Raw genomic sequence first — 22,074 nt, 5'->3', positions numbered from 1 at the left:
CTAGATTGTAAAGGATCCAGGTTGTTCAGTAGAATTCGCATACATTAAATCGATAACAATAATAAGAAATAAATGTTTCGTTCTTAATTTTGACTAGTTTTCATGAAAAATGCAAACCCAAAAATGGTTCGTTTCCCCTTTTGTGTTTGCGCAGACTTCAAAATATGTTAAAAAGTAGTATTGATGGTGTCCAAAGAATGAAATCATTTTTTACTTTTTAGAGCAATTTCCCCAACTGCAGTTTCGAAGTCTGTTTTTTTTTTTCCAAAATTATTTTATTAAAACGATTTTTTGGTTTCATAGGCATTGGCACAATAGGCAAAAACTGCAAAAAGCGCTTAAAAATGGTTTTTAAACCTCTCTCGTTTGTTTGTTTACACAGGGATGTAGTTAACGAGTTTTTTCGATTTGTTTGGGCTCAAGATCCAAAGTTCGCAGGTTTACGCAGCTAATTCCTTTTCAGTGTCTTTCTACAGACCATTTATGATTAATTAATATTAATTTCTAAGAGGACATAAGAGGATATTTTTTTGTGGAGTGTTTTGAATAAAATAATCTTGAATTCTTTAGTTTTCGGTGCTGATCAAAACCAAATTTCGGATTGAATCTTCGATCATTCATTTTTTCATCCTAATACTATCATTGGACACGAAAGCAGTAAAATATACTCGCCTTTAATAAGAAAATATATATATATATATATATGTATATATACACTGCTTAAAAGCAATTTTTAAAAATTACTGCACTTATGGTTCTTTACCATTAAAGGCTCCCTTCAGTTTTATGGTGGAGAAATTTATTAATCCTCGGTTGAATATAGGAAAAAAAACCATTTTTAAGCACTTTTTGGCGTTTTTGCCCCACTGTGCGTGGGCCCCTCTGCACTGCAGAGACTGCAGGTATGTAGATTCGAGTATGCCTGCACAAATTAACAAGAATGCTCAACCCATTTGCACAAATAAGACATTTTTCATGCATATATTTGCACTTTATTGGTAGAATTTTAAAGTACTGACTTTTAAATGTGATATATTCGAGCATAAGGAGCGCTTATGTATCATAATATGAAGTACAGTGAAACCTGTGTTATTTGATCACTTGTGGTGCACCACTTTAGTGGTCAACTTACATAGGTTGATTCATATGGTAAGGGCCGATTCCGTGCCTGAAAAAAGCGTTCAACTTAGGTGGTTATTAAAATTTGACAAATTTAATAACTTATTCATTAATGGAGAAGAAATGTATTTATATTTTTGCAAAGAAAAAAGTACTAAAAGAAAGGAAGTTCCAACTTCTAAGGGAGGGCTTGAGCCCCCACTTGCCTCTCTATATGAGTTACCCATATTAATTACCCCGCCCATGGTACCCATCATATTACCCAGATTTTTGTTTGTCCAGATTGCCTTTGGGCTTGGTTAGTCCGGATAAACGAGGTTGTACTGTATAAGAAGACTTTTTAAATACATAAGGGATCTTATACTCGAACATATCACTTGAGCCAAAGATTAAAATTCTGGGAATAAAGTGCAAATGTGATTGGAAGTCTCATTTGCGAATAGATTGAGCTAGAAATTTCTAAAACTGTATTTATACAAAGGTAACTATATTTCTCTAGGTATTCGGTTGTTTTCATAGTGTTTCGAGGAAAGCTCAACAAATTAATGTTTTTTCACTACTTTTGGCGATTGTGAAGACTTGAATTTAAATGTTACTAAACCACCATTTCATATAAGGATAGATAAGGAGATCATAAACCACGAGGCACTCCAAGTTTGAAGTTCGGCCTCTAGATTTGGAGTTAGGCTGCAAGACCTGTCCGGCTTGGGAAACTCAAGCAGTTTTTTAAGACAGTTTTTCAGTCAAGGATAGTCTCTTTTTTTTTAATTTGATCTTGCAGTTTTCAGTTGGGATACGAAACAAAAACAACAAGAAACATTTTTTAATAGTGCATTTGCATATGTTGAAATTATCTTATTACACTGATAAACAGGATATTTTTTTTTTCTTCGGAAGTCAGCTAATTTAAGTCGAACTATCTTTGAGAACTAAGAAAAAAATTCATGAAAAAGTTAAGTTGGTTCTCATTTAAAAGATGTTCTCACTTTAATATACCAAAAAAATGCTGTTTTTGGCTTTTAAAGTGCTTTATTTTTGCAGGAAAATGATCATGAAATAGAGTGGCAGCTTTCACTTAGATGGGTTTCGTCTGACACTATTTACCCCAAAGTTAATTTTATGGTGGATTCGAAATGAATAATTGATTTGCACAGCATTTCATAGCCTGAAAGAAAGCACCCTTTTAAAATGTATAATTGAGGTGAATTCCGTGACTAGAAGAAATATGAGGTTGTTGGTTAAATTTCCTATTAACATTGTTTTAGATATCAAATTTGCGAGTAAAAGTCTCCAAAATGCAGTTTTAGGCTATACATATTTGCTCGATAGGGGGAAAAGAGTCATACGAAACCATGGGTGCCCACCCCTAGGGGGAAGGGTGCACCCCCTTCAATATAGAGGAGACCCCCTCCTGAAAGCAAGAGCCTCCCACCCCCAAGTAAGAAAAATACCTCCAAAATAACCCCTCTAAAAATTTCAGTCACGCAATCTGCGCCATGACCCCCCCCCCAAGTGGTCATCCCTATACGGCCCCCCTCTGGATCCTTAAATAATCTGAAAATTTAAAATGTGTTTTGCTGTGTAGTGTGTAGAGATGTAAAATTTCCGGAAATTTTGAAATGGTGGTAAAAAACCGGTTTTTTACCGTTTTTTTTTTCGGGAAAATTGGAAAAAATGGAAAATTTGATTCTTTTATGAATAACATTAGGGTTTCATAATAGCTCTGTGTTTCTTGGAACATATAAAGGGTTAAGCATAAGGAAATATATGCTATCCACACATCTGCTTGACAGAAATACACATAAAGGTAAGATTAATTAAAACAAACAAACAAAAAAAACTTCTTGGTTTATAACTGAGAGCTTTCATGATCAAACACCAGAAATAAGTCAAGCCGTCATTCAACCAATAATATTGAGTAATGTGTGTCTTATCATAACAATTACATTTTCTATTTTAGATTGACTTTGAAACTTGAAGTATTAATTGAAATTTTCGACTTTCAAACATGATTGATTTTGTTTTGAAAGAAAAATAATACAATGTAACTTTACTGTCTGAAAATGAAAGCTATCGAGTTTTGATTTTTTCCAATCCAGTCTCAGACCAAATCAAAACTAAATTGGTGTTTCTTAAGCTGAACCAAAACTTAAACTACAGTTTCGATTTCTTCATACGGCCGTGCTAAGCACAGTAGTAAAAGTTATACCAGCACTTTTGAACAAATTTGAGTTAATATAACCAAGTTGTTTTCAGTTTCAAATTTTACTTAATAAATAAAATGTTTTAGGGTCTTTTAATAAAGAAATATTGTTTTGAAATATTCTTTTTTTTAAAAAAAAAGACATCTGAATCAAATATATGGAAGAGCCACACTTTAAAATACTATATCTCAGCTTGAGCCCAACTGCAAATCCCCTTTTTTTGCTTAGCCCGACAGTATACAGGGTGCAGCAAAAAAAAAAAAAAAAAAATCGGACAAAAATTGTATCATCAAACGGAAGAAAGGTAATTTCATTTTAACGAGTGCCTAATTTATTTTGGTTTCTCACTTTATTAGAAAATAACTTACAATATATTACCTAGTTTATGTATTGTTTTTTAGTTTTCTTACAATTTTAAGCAAAATACCTGCTATTTTAAGTTGTTTAACCAAGTAGAACGACAGTTCGTTTGCTTGTTGTCCCTCGACAAACAGTATTTGAAACGGCATGCCGTTTCAAGTGACTTCGAAATGATAGTCGTGAATGTGTACAAAAACGAACAGTGAACATTTCAGTTAATCGTCAGGTCATCGTGCAGTGAGTTCAATGAAATCCTTGGATTTCCACGAGAGAAGTTCGTAAGATTTAAATTTGTGACCGATAAGTGGGACTAAGGGAAAAAGCAGCTCAAACAGAAGTTTTACGAGTTCCAAAAAGTTCAGGAATTCGTATGACTCCAAAGATGCCAGAAACGTTTGAGACGGGCCGCAAGTCCACGCTGGAAGAGATACCTTTCACTGATTTACCGTTCAACCGACTCACATCCCCCAGAACCATAGGATTTGGTCTGTTGACACTCCAAGCACCTTAGAAAGGGTTATACATCGGCAAAATCCGAAGTCAGGCTTGGTCTGAGATGGAACCAGCACAAGCGACAAAAAATCTGTAGTTTTTTGTGGATAAGGGACGTAAAATGAATCAAAAAGTGAACCAGAAGGACATTTTAGAGGTTATTATACTTCTGTGGGCCTAAGAGCACTTCAGCATCGTAGACTGGACATTTTCCTTTAGCTCCACGCTGATTCATATGGCCAAAAAGACAAGAGTGGTGCAAGGCGCATTGTTTTTGACATGATATCATCTTTAGAGTGGACGTTATACTCGCTCGACCTCAATCCCATTTATTACACTATATGGCCTATTTTGGAGTCAAAGGTCTACCCTAAACACACATGAAATTGAACTCTCTAAACCAATTGCTTTATAAGCAATGAGCAGTTGCATCTCTGTATTACTGCAGTAGGCTGCTAGTTTGAAACCAATTAAATTTATTGATTGCTAAAGGATTTCTCATATTATTATTTTTTGTGCTTTGTTAATATTTGTTTTTAATAGAGTTTCTTGGAAAATTGCTTGCCCGTTTTTTTTTTGCTGCACCCTGTACATTTAGTTCGCACAGTCAGCAGAAACATAGTTTTGTGATTAAAGTTATGCTTGTTTGTTTTATGAAGAAAGAAAATAAATTCTTCACTAAGGTTATTGGTTTAAGCTTTTTTGCAAAAAGTATTATTAAACATTTTTTTATCTATATGCAAATTATATTGTCATACAACAACTTGCATTAATGTTAGACAGTATTTTAACATAAAACGGGTGGGGGGGGGGGGAATTGCATTCAGAATTTAAGCGTGAGAAATTTCTAATCACTTTTTGCTGAAAATTTCAATTGAAATCCTGAAAAGTTGAAAAAATTTTTATTTTTTTTTTCAATTTTTCCGAAGTGGAAATTTACTCCTTCGGGGGGGGGGGGGGGGGGAGGGGGGGGGGAAACGTTTTTTTTTTTTTTTTTTTTTTTTTTCGGAAATTTTCCATTTTTTCCCCTCTACTGTTTTCATCTCTAGTAGTGTGTAATGTGCCAATACACTGCAGGTAAATTGAAAATGTTAGTGAATAATCTCTAGAACAGATAATGTAATAATTCATTAATGAATATTCTCCGTTCTAAAAGAAAAGAACCAAGCAAACATTTTCACCATCATTTGTATATACCAATGAGTTTATCTAACCACAATATTAACTTTTCATGTAAGGGGGAAAAAATATATATAAAGTCCATTTTTGTATCGCAGTGTTATTCGTGTAAAACATATTTTAACAAGAAATATATATTACGTGTTTATTTTCCTTACAATGAAGGAAATGAAACCGGCATGGCGACCGAAACCGCGGGTTTTCTAAGTTTATTCACTGGCAACCCTATAAATCTCCCGTATCCTTCTTTTTGGGGCTACGACTGTAATCCCATCGTATTTCAAAACCATCCTTCAAAAATAACTTTTCCAAGCGAAGAAAATCTGTTTGAAGTCCCCTTCAAAAGTTGCAATATACTTCAGTAAAATATTCTCGGGGATGATGCGTTTCAAAGCGGCTTATGTCGAACTTTCGGAAGAAAAGTTTCGAATATTGCGCATGGGGCGGTTCGCTTTGAAGAATTAGAACAGGTTTTTGTTTTCATTAAAAGCAATACAGTCAAACCTCGTCAAAATGGGCTTATAAACTAATTGGTCTAAACCAGTGGTTCCCGCGGCTCATTGATCCCAAAAGAGGTTGACTGATACTTATCGAACCCCTAAAAAAACTATCAGTTGGCGCTATATTGAAAATATAGATGATTACTTACAATTTGAAGTAAAACGAAAAAAAAAAAAAAATAAATAAATAATTTTATTCAATCATCATGAAACTAAGAAATAAATAAATCAAAAAGCACCTCTTTTACATTTTTTTCTTTCTTTTCCAAAACGAACTAATATAGGAGGTACTTAAAGGGAAGCTTTAAGTACCTCCAAGATCATTGACGTACTTTTCAAAAACAGAAGCACGTTTTTAAATATTTTTAAAAAAAAAAAGGAATTCAGGAGCATTAAAAGCACTGACTATTTGAAATTTAAAAAAAAAGTTGAATTTCTGGCATTTTGAATTCAAATTATAATACTTTTCCCAACCACGAGTGCGCACACACGCGCGCGCGTGTGTGTATAGAGTGGTGTGTGTCTGTGCAGAGCATTGACGCCACAGCCCAGCAGGATAGGTGCCGCTCGCGAGGGTCGGTTCGGTGGACTGTGAAACTCGCAAAGTAAAGTTTTATGCTTAAGTTAAGCCTTGAATGAATGTAAACGATTTGTAACCATGGCGATGAAAATTGTCCTCTTATTAAATATTAAAACAACAAGCTAAACTTATTTTCGTTGTCATTGCAATCTGAAAAATCAGAGTAACATCAACTTTGGTCAAGTGAGGATTTAAGCAATTCGTGCTTGCTCAAAAAATATTCAGACTGAGAAGGCCAGAAATCTTCCAGAAAAAAACTGCTTGTGGCCCGTTGGGGTAATGGCAAACATAATTTCAATGTTTCAAATTTAGATCCTTCCCTCCCTTCTGAATTAATTGAGAATTTAAATATTGTGCATTTTGCGTCCAAGACTACTCTCTGAACTGAAAGTAAGTTAATCTCTCTGAAAGTAATACATGGAAACACTCCATTTATTTCTCCATGAGTTTGATGTAGGTAGCAGGGCCCGATTAGTATGTCAGGGGGCCCTAAGCCAAACGCTTTTTTGGGGTCCTAATGTAGTTGAACTATGCAAGTTTAGTAATTGGGGGGGGGGGGCTCTAGGTCATGGGGGCCTAGTTGGCTTATTCAGTAATCAGGCCCTGGTAGGTAGATATTCGCACTATAGACTCTTAGAAGCTGAAGAAGTTTGACCAGCAGTACTCGATATGTGGCCCGTAAATCTCATGCAACCGGCTGAATACACCAAATGCAATCTGAAATCATTTAAAGAGAAAAATAACACAACAAATCAAATTATGCGCTGAATTTATCTAAAATACTTACAAAAGTGTAATTTAAATCAAAATTTAATGTTTCAAAAAATAAGAATAATAAAAAACTTAGTTGTTTCCATTAACCCCTGAGTTCAGGATTAATGGGGTAAACGGAAACACCTAAATTGCTTATCGAAAGTAGCTGGGAAGGTGAAATTCATAAATAAATGCTTTTAAGTGATACTACTAAAGGATTTTTTAAAATAGCAGTAAGTTTACATGATTTATTCTTCCAAATGAAAAAAAAAAAAAAAAATCCTAGTAAGAAGGGCTGAGTCAAAAGAAAAAGAAAGAACAGTGGGTCGCATATGGGGCCTGCTGACTACGAGTTGGAAAACACGGATTTACGGAAAGCGATTATTATTATTATTATAATTATTATTATCAATATTATTATCTTCTTCGTACTATTATTTTATTATTATTATCATCATTATTATTATTATTATTCTGGTAGGTTTTGTTTTTGTCAACTTGGCTTACTCTTATGGGAAATTTCGGGGTTTCCTTTTATAAGTTAGTTTATTAAAACTATTTCGTAATTGGTTTTATAATCAAATATTTTATATGATTAACTAGAAAATATTTCATCAGAAAAACATTTTGTTTATCACTTTTATTTGAAGATATAAATTTATCTCCAAAAATGAAAAATAACATTTCAGTGCACGTTGCACTACAAAATAAATTGTTCCCTCTTTATGCTCTGTAATTTTGAGAATAAATTTCCTGTTTGTTAGTTTAAAAAAAAAAGTAATTTATTTTAACTATTTCAATTTGCTCTACTTCTTCATTTTCCACAAAAAATTTATGATAAACTTAATAGAAACTGAACACGAATTTGGCCTCATGATTAATGAAAAAGTTAACTAACTTTCATTTAATGCGTAGACCGTAAGAATTTGAATTAGGTATGATCAATATTTTCTTTTGTTTTCGCTCTCTTGAAATGGTTAATGGTTTTGTTTTTAATCCCGTCGCAGAAAGGAAGGGGGATATTTAAGTGTGACATGTATCTGTGTGTGTGTCTGACTGTGGCATCTAAGCACCTAAACGGATGAACTGATTTCGAAACTTTTTCGTTTGGAAGATAACTTGATGATCAAAATATCTACATACACAAATAAAAACAAAAGGTTGTTTTTGTGTAAAAGCTAATTTTTTCAAAAATCTATTTGTTCCAGTATATAATATCAAATGCACTAATTGGTAGCTGCTACACTACAGGCTTTTTATGAAATTCTACAGTGATGAAGAAAATTCATAAAAAAAAAAAACTACTGATTCAAACATGGCTATCTTTTTTATTTTGATCCTTGTCTCAAAACGTTTTTTTTTGCAACATTAATACAATTCTACGTGTGCAACTTTCGTCGCTCTGAAAAGATTTAGACGATTTTCATCTTCGCGCTAGACATTAGCACAGCCAAAACCTACCTTCTGGGGGAGGGGGGGGGGGGTCATAATTGTGCTTACATGGATATAAACTATCGTATTAAAACAGCAATGTGCATTAAAACCAAAGGTTCTGATGGTCGGGACGACCGTCCAAACGCCCCTGCGTGAGAGGTTTTTCTTTCATAGATGTCGTTTTAAGTATTTGGTGCAAGATGATTTTAAGCTTCCTCTTTATACCTTTAGCTAATATTGTACCAATGGAGGAAAAAACATAGTGAGATAAGAATCAAAATAAAGAATTAGGTATAAATCCTGAGTAGTTTTTTTAATGAAATTTCTACATCAGTGCAACCCTTTATTAACATACTGCCCAGTGGCTGAAAAAACTACATTTTTTTTGTAGCGAACTACAACTACAACTACTTTATTACAAATGCAGTTATGTTCCCATCAATTTTTCTAAGGATATACACTCAGTAATCAGTTATGCATAATATGTGTATGCGATCATATACATAATATGTCATAATATGAAAATTTTTGAAGCTTGAGGGTATACGCTGTATGTCTATGTTTGAAAGTATACCCCGTATGTGGAGTATAACCTATGGGAACACCACTGTACAAATGTAATTAACTACAACTACTTTTTTAAAAATGTAGCTTCCACAAACTACTTTTGAAATGTAGTCGCTATTTCGCTACGTTTTAAAAAATAAATAAATAAAAAGCGTACACACACACCGTTTGAGGATTGAACGAAAAGTTGCTCAAATTAATGAATTAGCTCATTTGAACGTGGAATATTACTTAGAATTTTCATTTCTTTATTTCTTTTCCCTTTTAAACCATTTTGACAAATATTCGCCGTAAGAAAAAATTAAAAATTTCAATCAAAAATCAAATTTTTACAATTCGGCTATTTCAAAAATGTAAATAGAATTAGCCATAATTTAAATTTTACATTGGCATATATATACATAAAACTGATTAGATGAGGAAAACATCTTTTAAGCAGAGTATAAAAACTTTAATTTTCTGTATTGGAATTAATTTTACAGGAACTTATATTTTGTAGGATGTAATTAATTAATTTTGAACTTCAAGCTAGGGGTCGGGATCAGTACAACATTTCATTTCCCACGCCACTGATAAAATGTTTTTTTTTTTAAATTTTTTTTTTTAACTTAATTCAAAAGTATTTTCTAAAAATCGCTAGAAAATACTAATTTTTTTTTGTATCGAACTACTCGCTACTCTACTTTTTTTTTTAAAGTAGTGCGCTACACTGCTAACTACTAAAAAATAGCTGTATGTACTGTAGCTATATTTCAGTAGCGTCGCTACTTGTATGGAGCTACTTTCGATTAAAACCACTGATACTGCCTATTAATAGTTTGTAGGCTGACGCTGACCTCTACTTGCCGCATCGTCGTATTTTCTTTACTATTTTTCAAACTATAGCAAAATTAAATAGGGTCAAAATATGAAAGTTGACTGAAATTTTTTTATTTTGTCACAAGTGATACGGCAGTTTCTTTTTGTTCCAAATTAGCATTGATTTTCATTATAACCAAAGTCAGCACAAAGTACATATTCCATGAATTTCGTTGAAAATACGTTCTGTACCACATGATTCAGTTTTTCTTTTGTCCTCAAACCCCCATAAGAGTTTAACACCCATAAGAGGAAAAAATGTCGGGGAGACAATCGTACCCTCTGTTGATATTAGAATGAGATTTAAAAAAATTGAGATAGATTTTTTTAAAGTCTTTTTATTCAGTTCAACAGGAAGTCCTACATCGAATTACTAGAACTTTTCGAGTGAAATTTCTTTTAAAAGTGCGTGGTTCTCACGCTCTATCGGGAACCCTGCGCAAAATCAAACTGGAGTCAAAATCTGATTCGAGGCAAAAATGTGTCACTTGTTATATATAGAGCCATTCCATTTCAGATCAGGCAGGGTCTGTCACATGACCATCACCGATTTTTTTGAAAAAAATACAGTAGTTACAACTATGGGACATATGAAATATCCCAAAAGGATTTTGCAAGAAAAATTTTTTTTCTTCAGTTACAGCCTATTAAAATTCTGCATAAAATCCGCCATTTTGGAAAAAACCGGCAAAACACTCCATTTCAAATGGACATTATTTCAAAAGTATTTAACCTATTTGAATAATTCTTTTTTCTAAAAATAAATAAGGACCCATATATCCTCTAGACATCGTTTTTGAAGGTTTAGTTAGGTTTTTTAATAAAGAAAAAAAATCATTTTTGTCGCGAAAAAACTGCATTTTTACCGATTTTATGATTTTTTTTCTCCATGAAAAAAAGTTTTTTTTACTAAACGGAGATGGCAGTCTAAAGCCCTTATATGATGGTTTCATAACATATTTTATTATAATCCTTGGATGCATACAGCCTCGGAAATAAAATTTGAAATTTTGAAGATTTTCAAAAATTAGCGATTTTTGAAGTGATTTTACTCAAAAAACCCATTTTTTAAAAATCTAAAAATTGGCTCATTTGAACCCCATATAATGCTTAACAAGTGGGTAGACACCGCATCCCGTATTTTTTCCCATAAAATGTTTTATGATTTTTTGAAAGTGACCTTATCGCCCATGGCATGATGTAAAATAAAAATTTCTAATAATTTCAGTAACTGAAATTCTGGTTATATTAATGCCTAATAACTACAATAAAGGTGCCCTTTATCAGAAACAACTAAAATCTTACTAATTTTTAATAATGTAGCAGTATCAAACCGCTTCTGATGACCCAGTCAATACGTCTTTTTGTACTTTGTTAAATGAATATAATTTTCTGCTGATCAGCGCCTAATTGTTATGGGAGCTGAGTTCCCATACTTCCTTATTTGTTTCACTCAAATTTTTGTATTTTTGACCGAATTCAGGCCACTTAAGCATTAAAATAAGTTCTGAAGTCTATAGGGATCCTGACCTTCTTTTGTTAGAAATTGGATCCCTGGCTATAATAGCTACCTTTGGTGAGATCTGTTTGGTTACCTCAACTTGCAACCATGTTCAATTAATTATTTCTCTCATAAAACAGTGGGCTTTTTAAATTCTTAAACTACAAGTGAGTTTTGCGGTATGAATTTAGTATACATATTCTTACGTATAAAAGTAATCATACTAGGTAGGATCCAAAAATTATGTGACAACATTCGCCAATGTCAACCAAAGCACGAAATTAAAATTAATCGTTTTAAATGCATTGTATTGTTCTTCCCTTTGATGGTTTCCCCTGTCGCGTAATTGAGTTGAAGAGAAAGAGAATTGAAAGAGAAAAAATATGATTCGTTGCTGCATATGAAAGTAACGGTGAATGCATAGCTTTGGAGACAAAATAAACTAATATTTATAAAAAAAATATAGATTTTTATTGTTTCTGATAAAGTACATCATTATCGTAGCTATTAGTCATTAATATAATCACCAAAGGCTCTTCTATCTAAAGACTACACACAGAGTCTTACAAAAAGACGAATTGACTAGGTCATCAACAGCGGTTTGTTACTGATATATTATTAAAAGTTAGTAAGACTTTAGTTGTTCCTGATAAAGGGCACCTTTATTGTAGTTATTAGGCATTAATATAACCAGAATTTCAGTTACTGAAATTATTAGAAATTTTTATTTTACATGCATGCCGTGGGCGATAAGGTCACTTTCAAAAAATCATAAAACATTTTATGGGAAAAAATACGGGATGCGGTGTCTGCCCACTTGTTAAGCATTATATGGGGTTCAAATGAGCCAATTTTTAGATTTTTAAAAAATGGGTTTTTTGAGTAAAATCACTTCAAAAATCGCTAATTTTTTAAAATTTTCAAAATTTCAAATTTTATTTCCGAGGCTGTATGCATCCAAGGATTATAATAAAATATGTTATGAAACCATCATATAAGGGCTTTAGACTGCCATCTCCGTTTAGTAAAAAAAACTTTTTTTTCATGGAGAAAAAAAATCATAAAATCGGTAAAAATGCAGTTTTTTCGCGACAAAAATGATTTTTTTTCTTTATCAAAAAACCTAACTAAACTTTCAAAAACGATGTCTAGAGGATAGATGGGTCCTTATTTATTTTTAGAAAAAAGAATTATTCAAATAGGTTAAATACTTTTGAAATAATGTCCATTTGAAATGGAGTGTTTTGCCGTTTTTTCCAAAATGGCGGATTTTGTGCAGAATTTTAATAGGCTGTAACTGAAGAAAAAAAAAATTTTCTTGCAAAATCCTTTTGGGATATTTCATATGTCCCTTAGTTGTAACTACTGTATTTTTTTCAAAAAAATCGGTGATGGTCATATGACACTTTTCATACCTGCCTGCCTGATTTGAAATGGAATGACTCTCTCTCTCTCTCTCTCTATATATATATATATATATATATATATATATATATATATATATATAAAACTCGTACTCCCTTACAAATTTTGAATAGTTTAAAAAAATTATTCTATGCTTTAAAAATTTAAAATATAAGATGAATTAAAGCACCTAAGTGCCAAGAGGTGTATGTGCCAAAAATAAACATTTCCAGAAAACTAGTATAAATTGTAAAAGAAACTGGTCTGTTTTGGTACAAGAGTTCACCGCAGTAGCTTTGGTAAGGTGTTGCTATAAAGCACGATTTCAAAAAACTTTTGAATGAAAGCCAGGATACGGTTTTAGTTCTGCACGCGTTTTGCTCATAACTTGGAAGAAATCCACACCCCTTTGCTTCTTAACTGCCTCGAGTACCGAAATCTCAACGTGATTAAATAACAATGTGCGACAAAAACTCCCTTTCAAAATACTTGTGACACCATTCTTACTGATTCTTAGTAGAACGACCCCCTGAGTAATATAACTGAAGTATTCCTCCTTCCCCCTTCACTTTTTTTGAAGAGATAGCACCCCGCTTTTTTTTCAGTTTTCGGTAGTTTCATAAACCATTTTTGATCCGGGGGGGGGGAGAGGGGGTATAGTAACCGTTAACTTTTATTCAGGTGGGCTAGGGAGGTGAAAAGTTCAAAACATGTACATTTTTTTGTTAGAAGGGACACTTAGGGGGTTATTCTCCACTAAAATATTTAAAAAATAATCTAAAACTATTTTTTCACCTAGGGGTTTATTTAAAAAAAAAAAAACACCTAGTTTTTGGTGTAAAACCAGATTATCAGACACACTCCTGTGAACCCCATGTTCGAAAATTTTTTAACATTGTAAAAAGTTAAAAAAAATCTTGGACATAACGCATGTTGCATACGAATCGTGCCACAGATATCTTCAGTGAAGAAACTTCCCATGTCATTTTTTTTGTTCAAGTTACATTCATAGAGATAGTTAAGATCAAAAATGAAATTAAGTAAGCTTATAATATAGAAGGAATATCTTTATCTTTACTAATAATAAAGCTGAAAGTCTCTCTGTCTGGATCTCTGTGACGTGCAAAGCGCCTAGACCGTTCTGCCGATTTTCATGAAATTTGACCCACAATTGTTTGTATCTTGGGGGTGTGCACCTCTAAGCAATTTTTTAAAAATTCGATTTTGTTTTTTTTTTCTATGATTTCATTTTTACCACCATTTGTAGACTTAATTCCTCTGCACCGAGCGAATTACCATAACGAGGACGAGCATATTACCATGACTATAAGGAGCAAATTAACTTTGCAAATTGGCGAGAAATTCAGCATCCATTATTTGTAAATATACAGACGAACCAAATGACCTTTTAATTTTCTACTACGGACAAAGCCGTGCGGGTACCACTAGTATATTTATATATTTCTCGACGTAGCATCATCCCCATTGCTTTTACGTATCACTAATCACGAAATTTACATGAGCAAGAATGGTGTCAGAAGCACTTGGAATTTTTTTCCCGCTCAGTGTAATTTAACAAAATGTACAACTTTTCTTGTGGCAACAACTGGTTCAAGTGCGCGTCTGAAACAATGACAAATTTATTCCTGTCTACTTAAACCTTAAAATTCTTTTGTTGGCAGAAGAATATATAAAACCAAAATTTATAAAGACAACTTTCATTGCACGGTGCGATATAAAAACGAAAACGTTCACACGGATTATATTTTAATCTACGTTGAATATGTGCCGGTTATTGAGTGCGGGATTATGTCCATTTTTTACGGAATAATAACGCTGGAGAGTTATTTTACGAGGCATGGAAGGCGGGAAGTAAGCCATTTATTGGCGGATTTAGAATGTTACGGAGCATTATCTTGCCTAGTGACTTTTTAAAGCCCTTTGAAACAATATGGAGGGAATTCTTTTTGGATGATAGATAGGAATTTTCTGTTTCGACGGAAAACAGCAATTTTTGAGTTTCATGTTCATAAAACTGTCTGGGACTATAAATTTTTGCTTAAGCTTGAATTATGAATCAATAGGAGTTTTCACGCAATATAATTTTCGTAAAATACGGATGTTTAAAAAAAAATTTTCTTTTTAAATGTGGTTCTGTGCCTTTTAATGAAGTATTTTAAAGTTATTCATCGTGAATTTTGCATTGTTTTTGCTAGATAATGCTGTTATGAAGAAGTAAGAATTTCAACAGAATATATATCATTTGATTTTGTGCTTTGCATTTTAACTACATTTTCCTTGTTTCGCTGCTGGTTTTTTATAGCTTAACTAGCTGCGACGCCCGGCTTTGTACGGTCTGCCTTGAAAATAAAAGTTATGTCAAGTGACGCATGTTCAACAATCAGGCTTTAAAAAAAAAAAAGATTGATACATACGCTCAGTTTTTAACTACAGCGGCTCCCAAAAGTGTTCGTACACCTACGACTTTCAATGAAATAGGACTCTATCCAATGGTTAGAATTAATATTTCGGAATAGGTATTTAATTACAAGATCTATGATCAATTTTCAACAAAACTACATGAAATATTTATAAAAAATACTAAAAATTAGTTTTTTAAAAATCAAAAACCAAAAATTGCCGGAAATTTTATCTCACAAAAGTCTTCGTACACTTTAAAATATGTCTATATATTTTTGAATAATCTAACTTTTTATTAAGTTATTATTTAGTAGAATATCATGCAGTATCAATAACTACTTTTAAACGCCTGGGTTTTTAATGTCATTTTCGTAATCTAGCCTCCAGGCATCTCTAAGTATGTTACATTAAAATCAAATCTGGAGATTAAAGGGGTATTTTCTAAATTTTTTAGGACAATTTTTGAGGCACTAGATGCAAACGTTGAAAACCGTGTGCTTCTTATCGTTGTCTTGCCAAAAAACAAAGTTCTTTTTGATAACCAAATTTTTGGCTAAGATTTTAAAATTGGTTTTTAAAATATTTTAATGAAAAGCATGATTCATTATTTCATCAAAAAATTCCAAACTACCAAGTCCTGATGCTGATATTCACCCTCACACAATAACACCTTCACCGTCCTGATTAGCTGGTCCAACTAAATTCTAAAGATTAAGTTCCTAATTTTTTCTTCTATTTACAATTATACAACAATTTAACCAAAAATTTTAAATTCATTTTCAGCAGTAATTAAGACGTAATTCTAAAACGTTTTGAGTTTATTTATCTTTCATTTTGTGACGAAAAGCTTAAGCTTTCTGTTTTTCGCACGGCCAAGAAAATTTCTGCGGGAAGAGGCCCCATCTAATCCAGCTAATTAGAGAATTTGGCGAACAGTTTTAGGTGAAAATTAAATGTAAAAATTTTCATTTAACTCTGCAGAAACTTTTACAGTACTCTAATGTGTATTTTTCATAAATTTTTTAACTGTAAATCTCCGATCACGCTTTGTCAACTTTGCGGGTTGACCTCCTCTTACCTTCTTTTCGGTCCGATTCTTTTCTTTAAAGCATTTTATATAGCACTTTACTATAGAAGGGAGTAAATTAACTAATTTAGAGACATTTCAAACCAATTTACCGCTACTCTGTGAGGAAAAAATTCACATTTTGAATGGTGTTTGTGGTTTTTTACGAATACCAGCCATTTTAAAGTAATAAGCTCAATATCAAGGGATAAATAAGCAAAAAAATTAAAGCCAAATGACTCTTAAGAATCAACACAATGTAAAAATAATAATAAAAAAAAAGACATATGATAGTTTTAATCATGAATTTATTCGAAAATATTTGAGTGTACGATGACTTTGTGGCGTATTATTTCTCTGTCTCTTCGTTTTTTGACCCATTTCAAAAAGGAGATCCTTCAATATTTTGAAAAAAACTACAGGGTTTTATTTAGAATGACATATGAATGATGTGAAAAAATATTGGACTTCATATTCGAATTCAGTTTTGCATTATTTTGGTTTCATTAAAAAATTTCAAAGTGTACGAACACTTTTGGGAGCCACTGTATGTAAGATTGAATATCGCTTTTTGTTAAAAGAGTGGAAGGCAACACTTAGCTAGTTGACTTACGCCCTTTCAATGAAACCAATTCCATTCTCCTCCAACCACTGAAAAAAAAAAAGTTTGCTAAGGAAAATGCTTAATAACTTGATCAAATGTATTTCGTACATCTATCCCCCCTCCCATTATTACACAAACTAATGTTAAGTTAATGCATTCAGTGTGTGTGAGTGTGTGTGTGTTTAAATTCAAATGTTCAATACTTTAAAATTAATGTTTGGACTTTTGCTACCAATTTTGTTACTCGTACTTTCACTATAAAATTTAATTTGAGCAAACATTGATTTGGGGGTTAAGGGGCTTTTGAAAATTTTCAAACTTTGCAAATAACCCTCGTTTTCGAAGCTTTCTTGAGTGCGTAAAAGCGTCGCGAACCCCTCGTCTGATGTAACCTAAGGCGTATCACTAAAAGGGTGGGTAAGATCATTGAAGCTTATAAAAGCTTATTTTCACCATACTCTGTTTACTCTTTTAGAAATACTTGTTTCTGACCGCAAACTACATAATAGTCATCCGTTTTCATAGTGACTATGCTACGTACGTGAATACGATACTGCGTACCAAATATTTTTTTACGCCGATTTATTGTGATTCAACTAAACGTAAAATTAAAGTTCAGCTTTACAGAATGCAGTATCGGCAGAGTCGTGTAGGGTAACTTTGATCTACGTCTTAGCTTAGCACCACTTCAGATTTTGTTTAGCAGTCTTGATTAACGCAAAGGATGCGTTCCCAGGTCACTGATTCTATGTCCTATTTTATCTCATTCTGTAAAATTCGGTGAAAATCCTCCCTTCCCAAAATGTTTTTGTTCGGGGCGCCCCTACCTGGCGTAAGATAAAATCACGCGTAGTGAAAATGGAACTCGTTTTCGACTTTTTGGTAAACATGAACAGTAATTTTCGACCCATGTAAACACACTTCAAACTGTCTTTAACATTCCTTAACTGATGAGGCAGTGATAAGCAAAGAGATGTAAATAGCAAAATTAAAAGTTTGGAGATAACTAACACAAATAGTAGATGATCCCCTATTCCCCTCTCTGTCTTGGGACAAGACATGGTACTAGTAGCCCTGGTAGGTGCGGCTGTACAGCATGATTTAGGAAATAAAATCAATGAAAGTCTACCTAGAACGTTATCCTTATAGTCATTTTACTCGAAACTTGAAAATGTCCACTTACATCCCTTTGCTTCGCACTGCCTCATATGACCGTTTCTTACACGAACAATTAAATTTATACAACATTATTTTCCTATAATACTATATCTTATTTAACATAAAATATTGCTGTGGTGCACAAAATCTTTCTCTGATTTTAAGTAACTTTCTCTTCTTCACTTTTGCGGCTTTAAATGAAACAGCGCGCTCAGGACCGTCGCCATAGGGGGGGGGGGGGGTGAAGGGGGTGTCTCACCCTCCCAGCGATTTCATCCATAGTCCGTGGAGTTTGTGACAAAAATACCCAAAACATTTCACTTCCGGATACCAGTCTGAAATTTTGCACAGTGCTTATGTACATATCTAAGAACAAAAATCCGTCGGGAGGCATTTGATCAGAGGTCATGAACCCCCTGTGATGACGTCATCAAAATGGCCGCCTTATTAAGAAAAGTACGTTTGTTTAGCTGCTTAGAACTCTATTATGGATCTTAATATTGCGATATTAAAGTATATCATTTAAAAGCACTTTAAAAGAGCTATTTAATAGTGATTGTCTTTTTTTTTTCCTGTCACAAATAGTTTAAGAGTTATTACAATTAATGTCATCAAAATGGTCGCCTGGAAAGGTAAGTATGTACGTTTAACTGCTTAGAACTACATTACAGATCTTTATATTGTGAGATGAATGTGTATCATCAGAAAGAGTTTTAAAAGAGCTATTATAGAGAGATATATTTTTCATCCTAAGACAAGTAGTTTTATAGTTATTAAAATTTCCGTCATCAAAATATGCCTCGTGAAAAGGTGAAAAGTTTCGTTTAACTGCTCAAAACGCCATTAGAAATCATTCTTCCGTAAAAAAACAGCTACACTAAATAAAAGCTCTAAAATAAACAATAAAAATATGCATTTGCTCTCCCCCCTCCCCCTTAGTAAATAGTTTTAAAAATTTCACTGCAATAACGTAATTATATGAGGCGGGAGAGGAGGGGCATTCTCATTGAACTGTTCCAACTGTTCCGCTGCATCTAACCCGCACTAAAACTTTTAATTAAAAATTCCTTACCGGATTAAATATACATATGTATTGTCACATAATATTTCACTTCTCCTGTAAGTGCGAACATGTGCCGTCTAGTGGAGAGAATGAGAACGACTACTCGATTTTTCCCCGCTATCAAGCTGTAACTTTGGATTGCAGTTCGCCTAGCTCGTTTCTTTCCAGTTCTGCTGTTCTCAGCAATAATTAATTCCATAGTGATATGTTTATTACTCAGATATAATTTTCAATAACTGAATATTTGACTGATTAATGCTGTAGCAAATAATATCAAATAAAGATCAGTCATATAATTCTATTACGGTTTGAAATCGATAACTTCAATTGTTGGTTCCATCTAGCATTAAAATTATCATATGGCTTGTATTCATTCCTTTACGTCCTTTTCAATAAACAAAACGCATTTAAAACTCGCAAGATTTTTTAGAATAAATTTTTCTCCTTCATTTGGTCCATGTGACCTCAAAATACTAACATAGCTCGCAATCATTTCTTTCATGTGCTTTTGGAAAAGTAAAATATTTAATGAATTGAGTGTTTATAATCTGGGTCCCTGCTAAAGTCTATTCAGTGGGCTATGCTGAATGAGTATGGCGAAGATATAATGTTGGTCATGTCAGGTGGTCTCCACATAGAAATGGCTGTTTCATCTTCAGTGGGTACATGGCTTGAAGGAAGTGGATGAACTTAGTAGAAACTAATGTTACAACATCGGGAAGAGCAGAAGGAACACTGAAAGTTTCGCATGTGAAGAAAAGTCGATACGCTCACGATTTTGCAGTAACTACTCTCGAAGTTCTGTTAGAGAAAGCGAATCAAAATCGAAAAGATATAGGCGAAACATTTACAAACTGTGTTAAGCGAAGATGAGAAGAATTGCCTCAGTTTAAGTACTGGAAGATCACCATGGAGCTAGAATTTATACTTTACTTCTGGTGCGCGCTATTCGTCAAGGAAATTTCTCGGATTTTACTGTCACTCTTGAGAACATATGTCCATGGATGTATGCTCTTGATCATACAAATTAAGCCCGAAGGCCTTCAATATTTCTGTTCAAATTGAAGCAGTTACCAGAAATGCATCCAGCAACTTTTCAGGAGTTTCATAAGGGAAATATATCTGGCTCCAAAACAGAGGGGAAATTTTCCAGGATGGCACACGACCATTTGCATGAGCAAAACAACAAATTAATTTAAAAATCATCAACTAATCTATCACGTTTACGTCATGAAGCGTCATTAATACAATAGATGGTTGCTGGATCGGAAGTTGTGCGCATGATTGGGGAGTTCGAAGAAAATCAGAGCCTGAAGTCTGACGTCGCTACTGAAAAGCTAGATGCTAGATACAAGATACTGGAAGCTTTTGTATTCTGTATGAAACTCATGTTTCCAGCCTAGTTGAAACATTTGAAGAACACGGAAATCCAGGAATCCTTTCGAAGATGACGATTTAACTACAGTAAACAGCAACGAAATTATTCTCTCGGAAAAAAGTGCCATTTCTGTGATGTCAGAGCAAATCAATTCAATACATTTGTAGAAGATCGCTTAGCGTTAAGAAAATTATCCATACATGATGTTATTAAAAGAAACAATCTCCTTTTGATGAGCAAAAAAATATTTCTGTCCAGTCCAAAGGCAAGCAAAACATTGTTGAATTGAGGAGGGGCAGCACTCTTTTTGCTAAGCTATATGTTGCCTGCCAAGCAATTCAAATGGATGTAAAAGAATTTTTTTGCGTGAAAACAGCTCGTGTACACCTTCTATATCCAACCTTGGCAAATTTAGGAAACCAAGAAAAAAGTCCAACGTAGTTTCTTGTATCGTCCAATCAACTGGACTGGTTTTGACAGCTATTCCGGAACCAAATTGTTCATTGATGGGGCTGCACTGATTCACATGCTTGTTCCTCAGTCTACTTGAACTGTTCAACAAAACTGCGATCAGATTGTGAAGTCGTACATATTAATGAAACTAAAAAGCGTTCATAGAGTAGATTTAGTTTTTGACCGGTATTCAAAAGGAAGTTTGGAAGCGAGACGATACAATTGAGAGGATCTGGACCAAGAATAAGTATTAAATCCAATGTTTTGATACCAAAGTCATTTGGTAAATTTCTTGCGAAAGATGAAAATAAAGAGGAGCTTTTCGAATTTTTGGCAAAAAATCTCGTGAAGATGGATCTACCAGATCGGAAGCAGGTCGTATGCTCCTACAAAGACACTGTAATTACTTCAGTCAAGAAAAATTTTTGAAACCATGTCTCTCGTATCCCACGAAGGAGCCGATACGAGCTCCTTTATGTGCAGTATGCAATAGAATACTCGGGTCATGCAAAGATCACCGTGAAAATTGTTGACAGTGATGATGTAGTGATTGCTATGTTCCGTGTTCCGAAACTGCAAGAGCTATGGGTGGAGTATGGAAGTGGAAAATATCTGCGATATCTTCCCATCTACGTTTTGCACTGTAAAGTTCCACAAGGTGTTCCAGATCTTCTGCCTTTTTCCCATGCCTTTACATGAGCACACGGTGTCTAGTTTGCTAAGCATTGGTAAAACTAGGCACTGCATGGAAAATGTGCATGGCAATTAGAGATGTTGACAAAGTTTTTTGTACTATACTAAAGTACCCGAGAGCATCAATGAAGACGATGTGCATTTCCTACTTATTCAGCGCTTTGCAGTCCTGACGTATTATTTATCAAGCTCAGTGGAAAACGTAAATAAGGCTAGGATTATTTTTTTCACCCAGCAAAACAGACCAGTTGATTGTATTCCGCCATCTAGCAACGTTCTTCTGCATC

Source organism: Uloborus diversus, chromosome 6 (assembly GCF_026930045.1).
Source record: "Uloborus diversus isolate 005 chromosome 6, Udiv.v.3.1, whole genome shotgun sequence".
NCBI classification, from domain to species: domain Eukaryota; kingdom Metazoa; phylum Arthropoda; class Arachnida; order Araneae; family Uloboridae; genus Uloborus; species Uloborus diversus.
The sequence above is the reverse complement of the archived record's forward strand: the minus strand, read 5'-3'. Positions refer to the sequence as shown.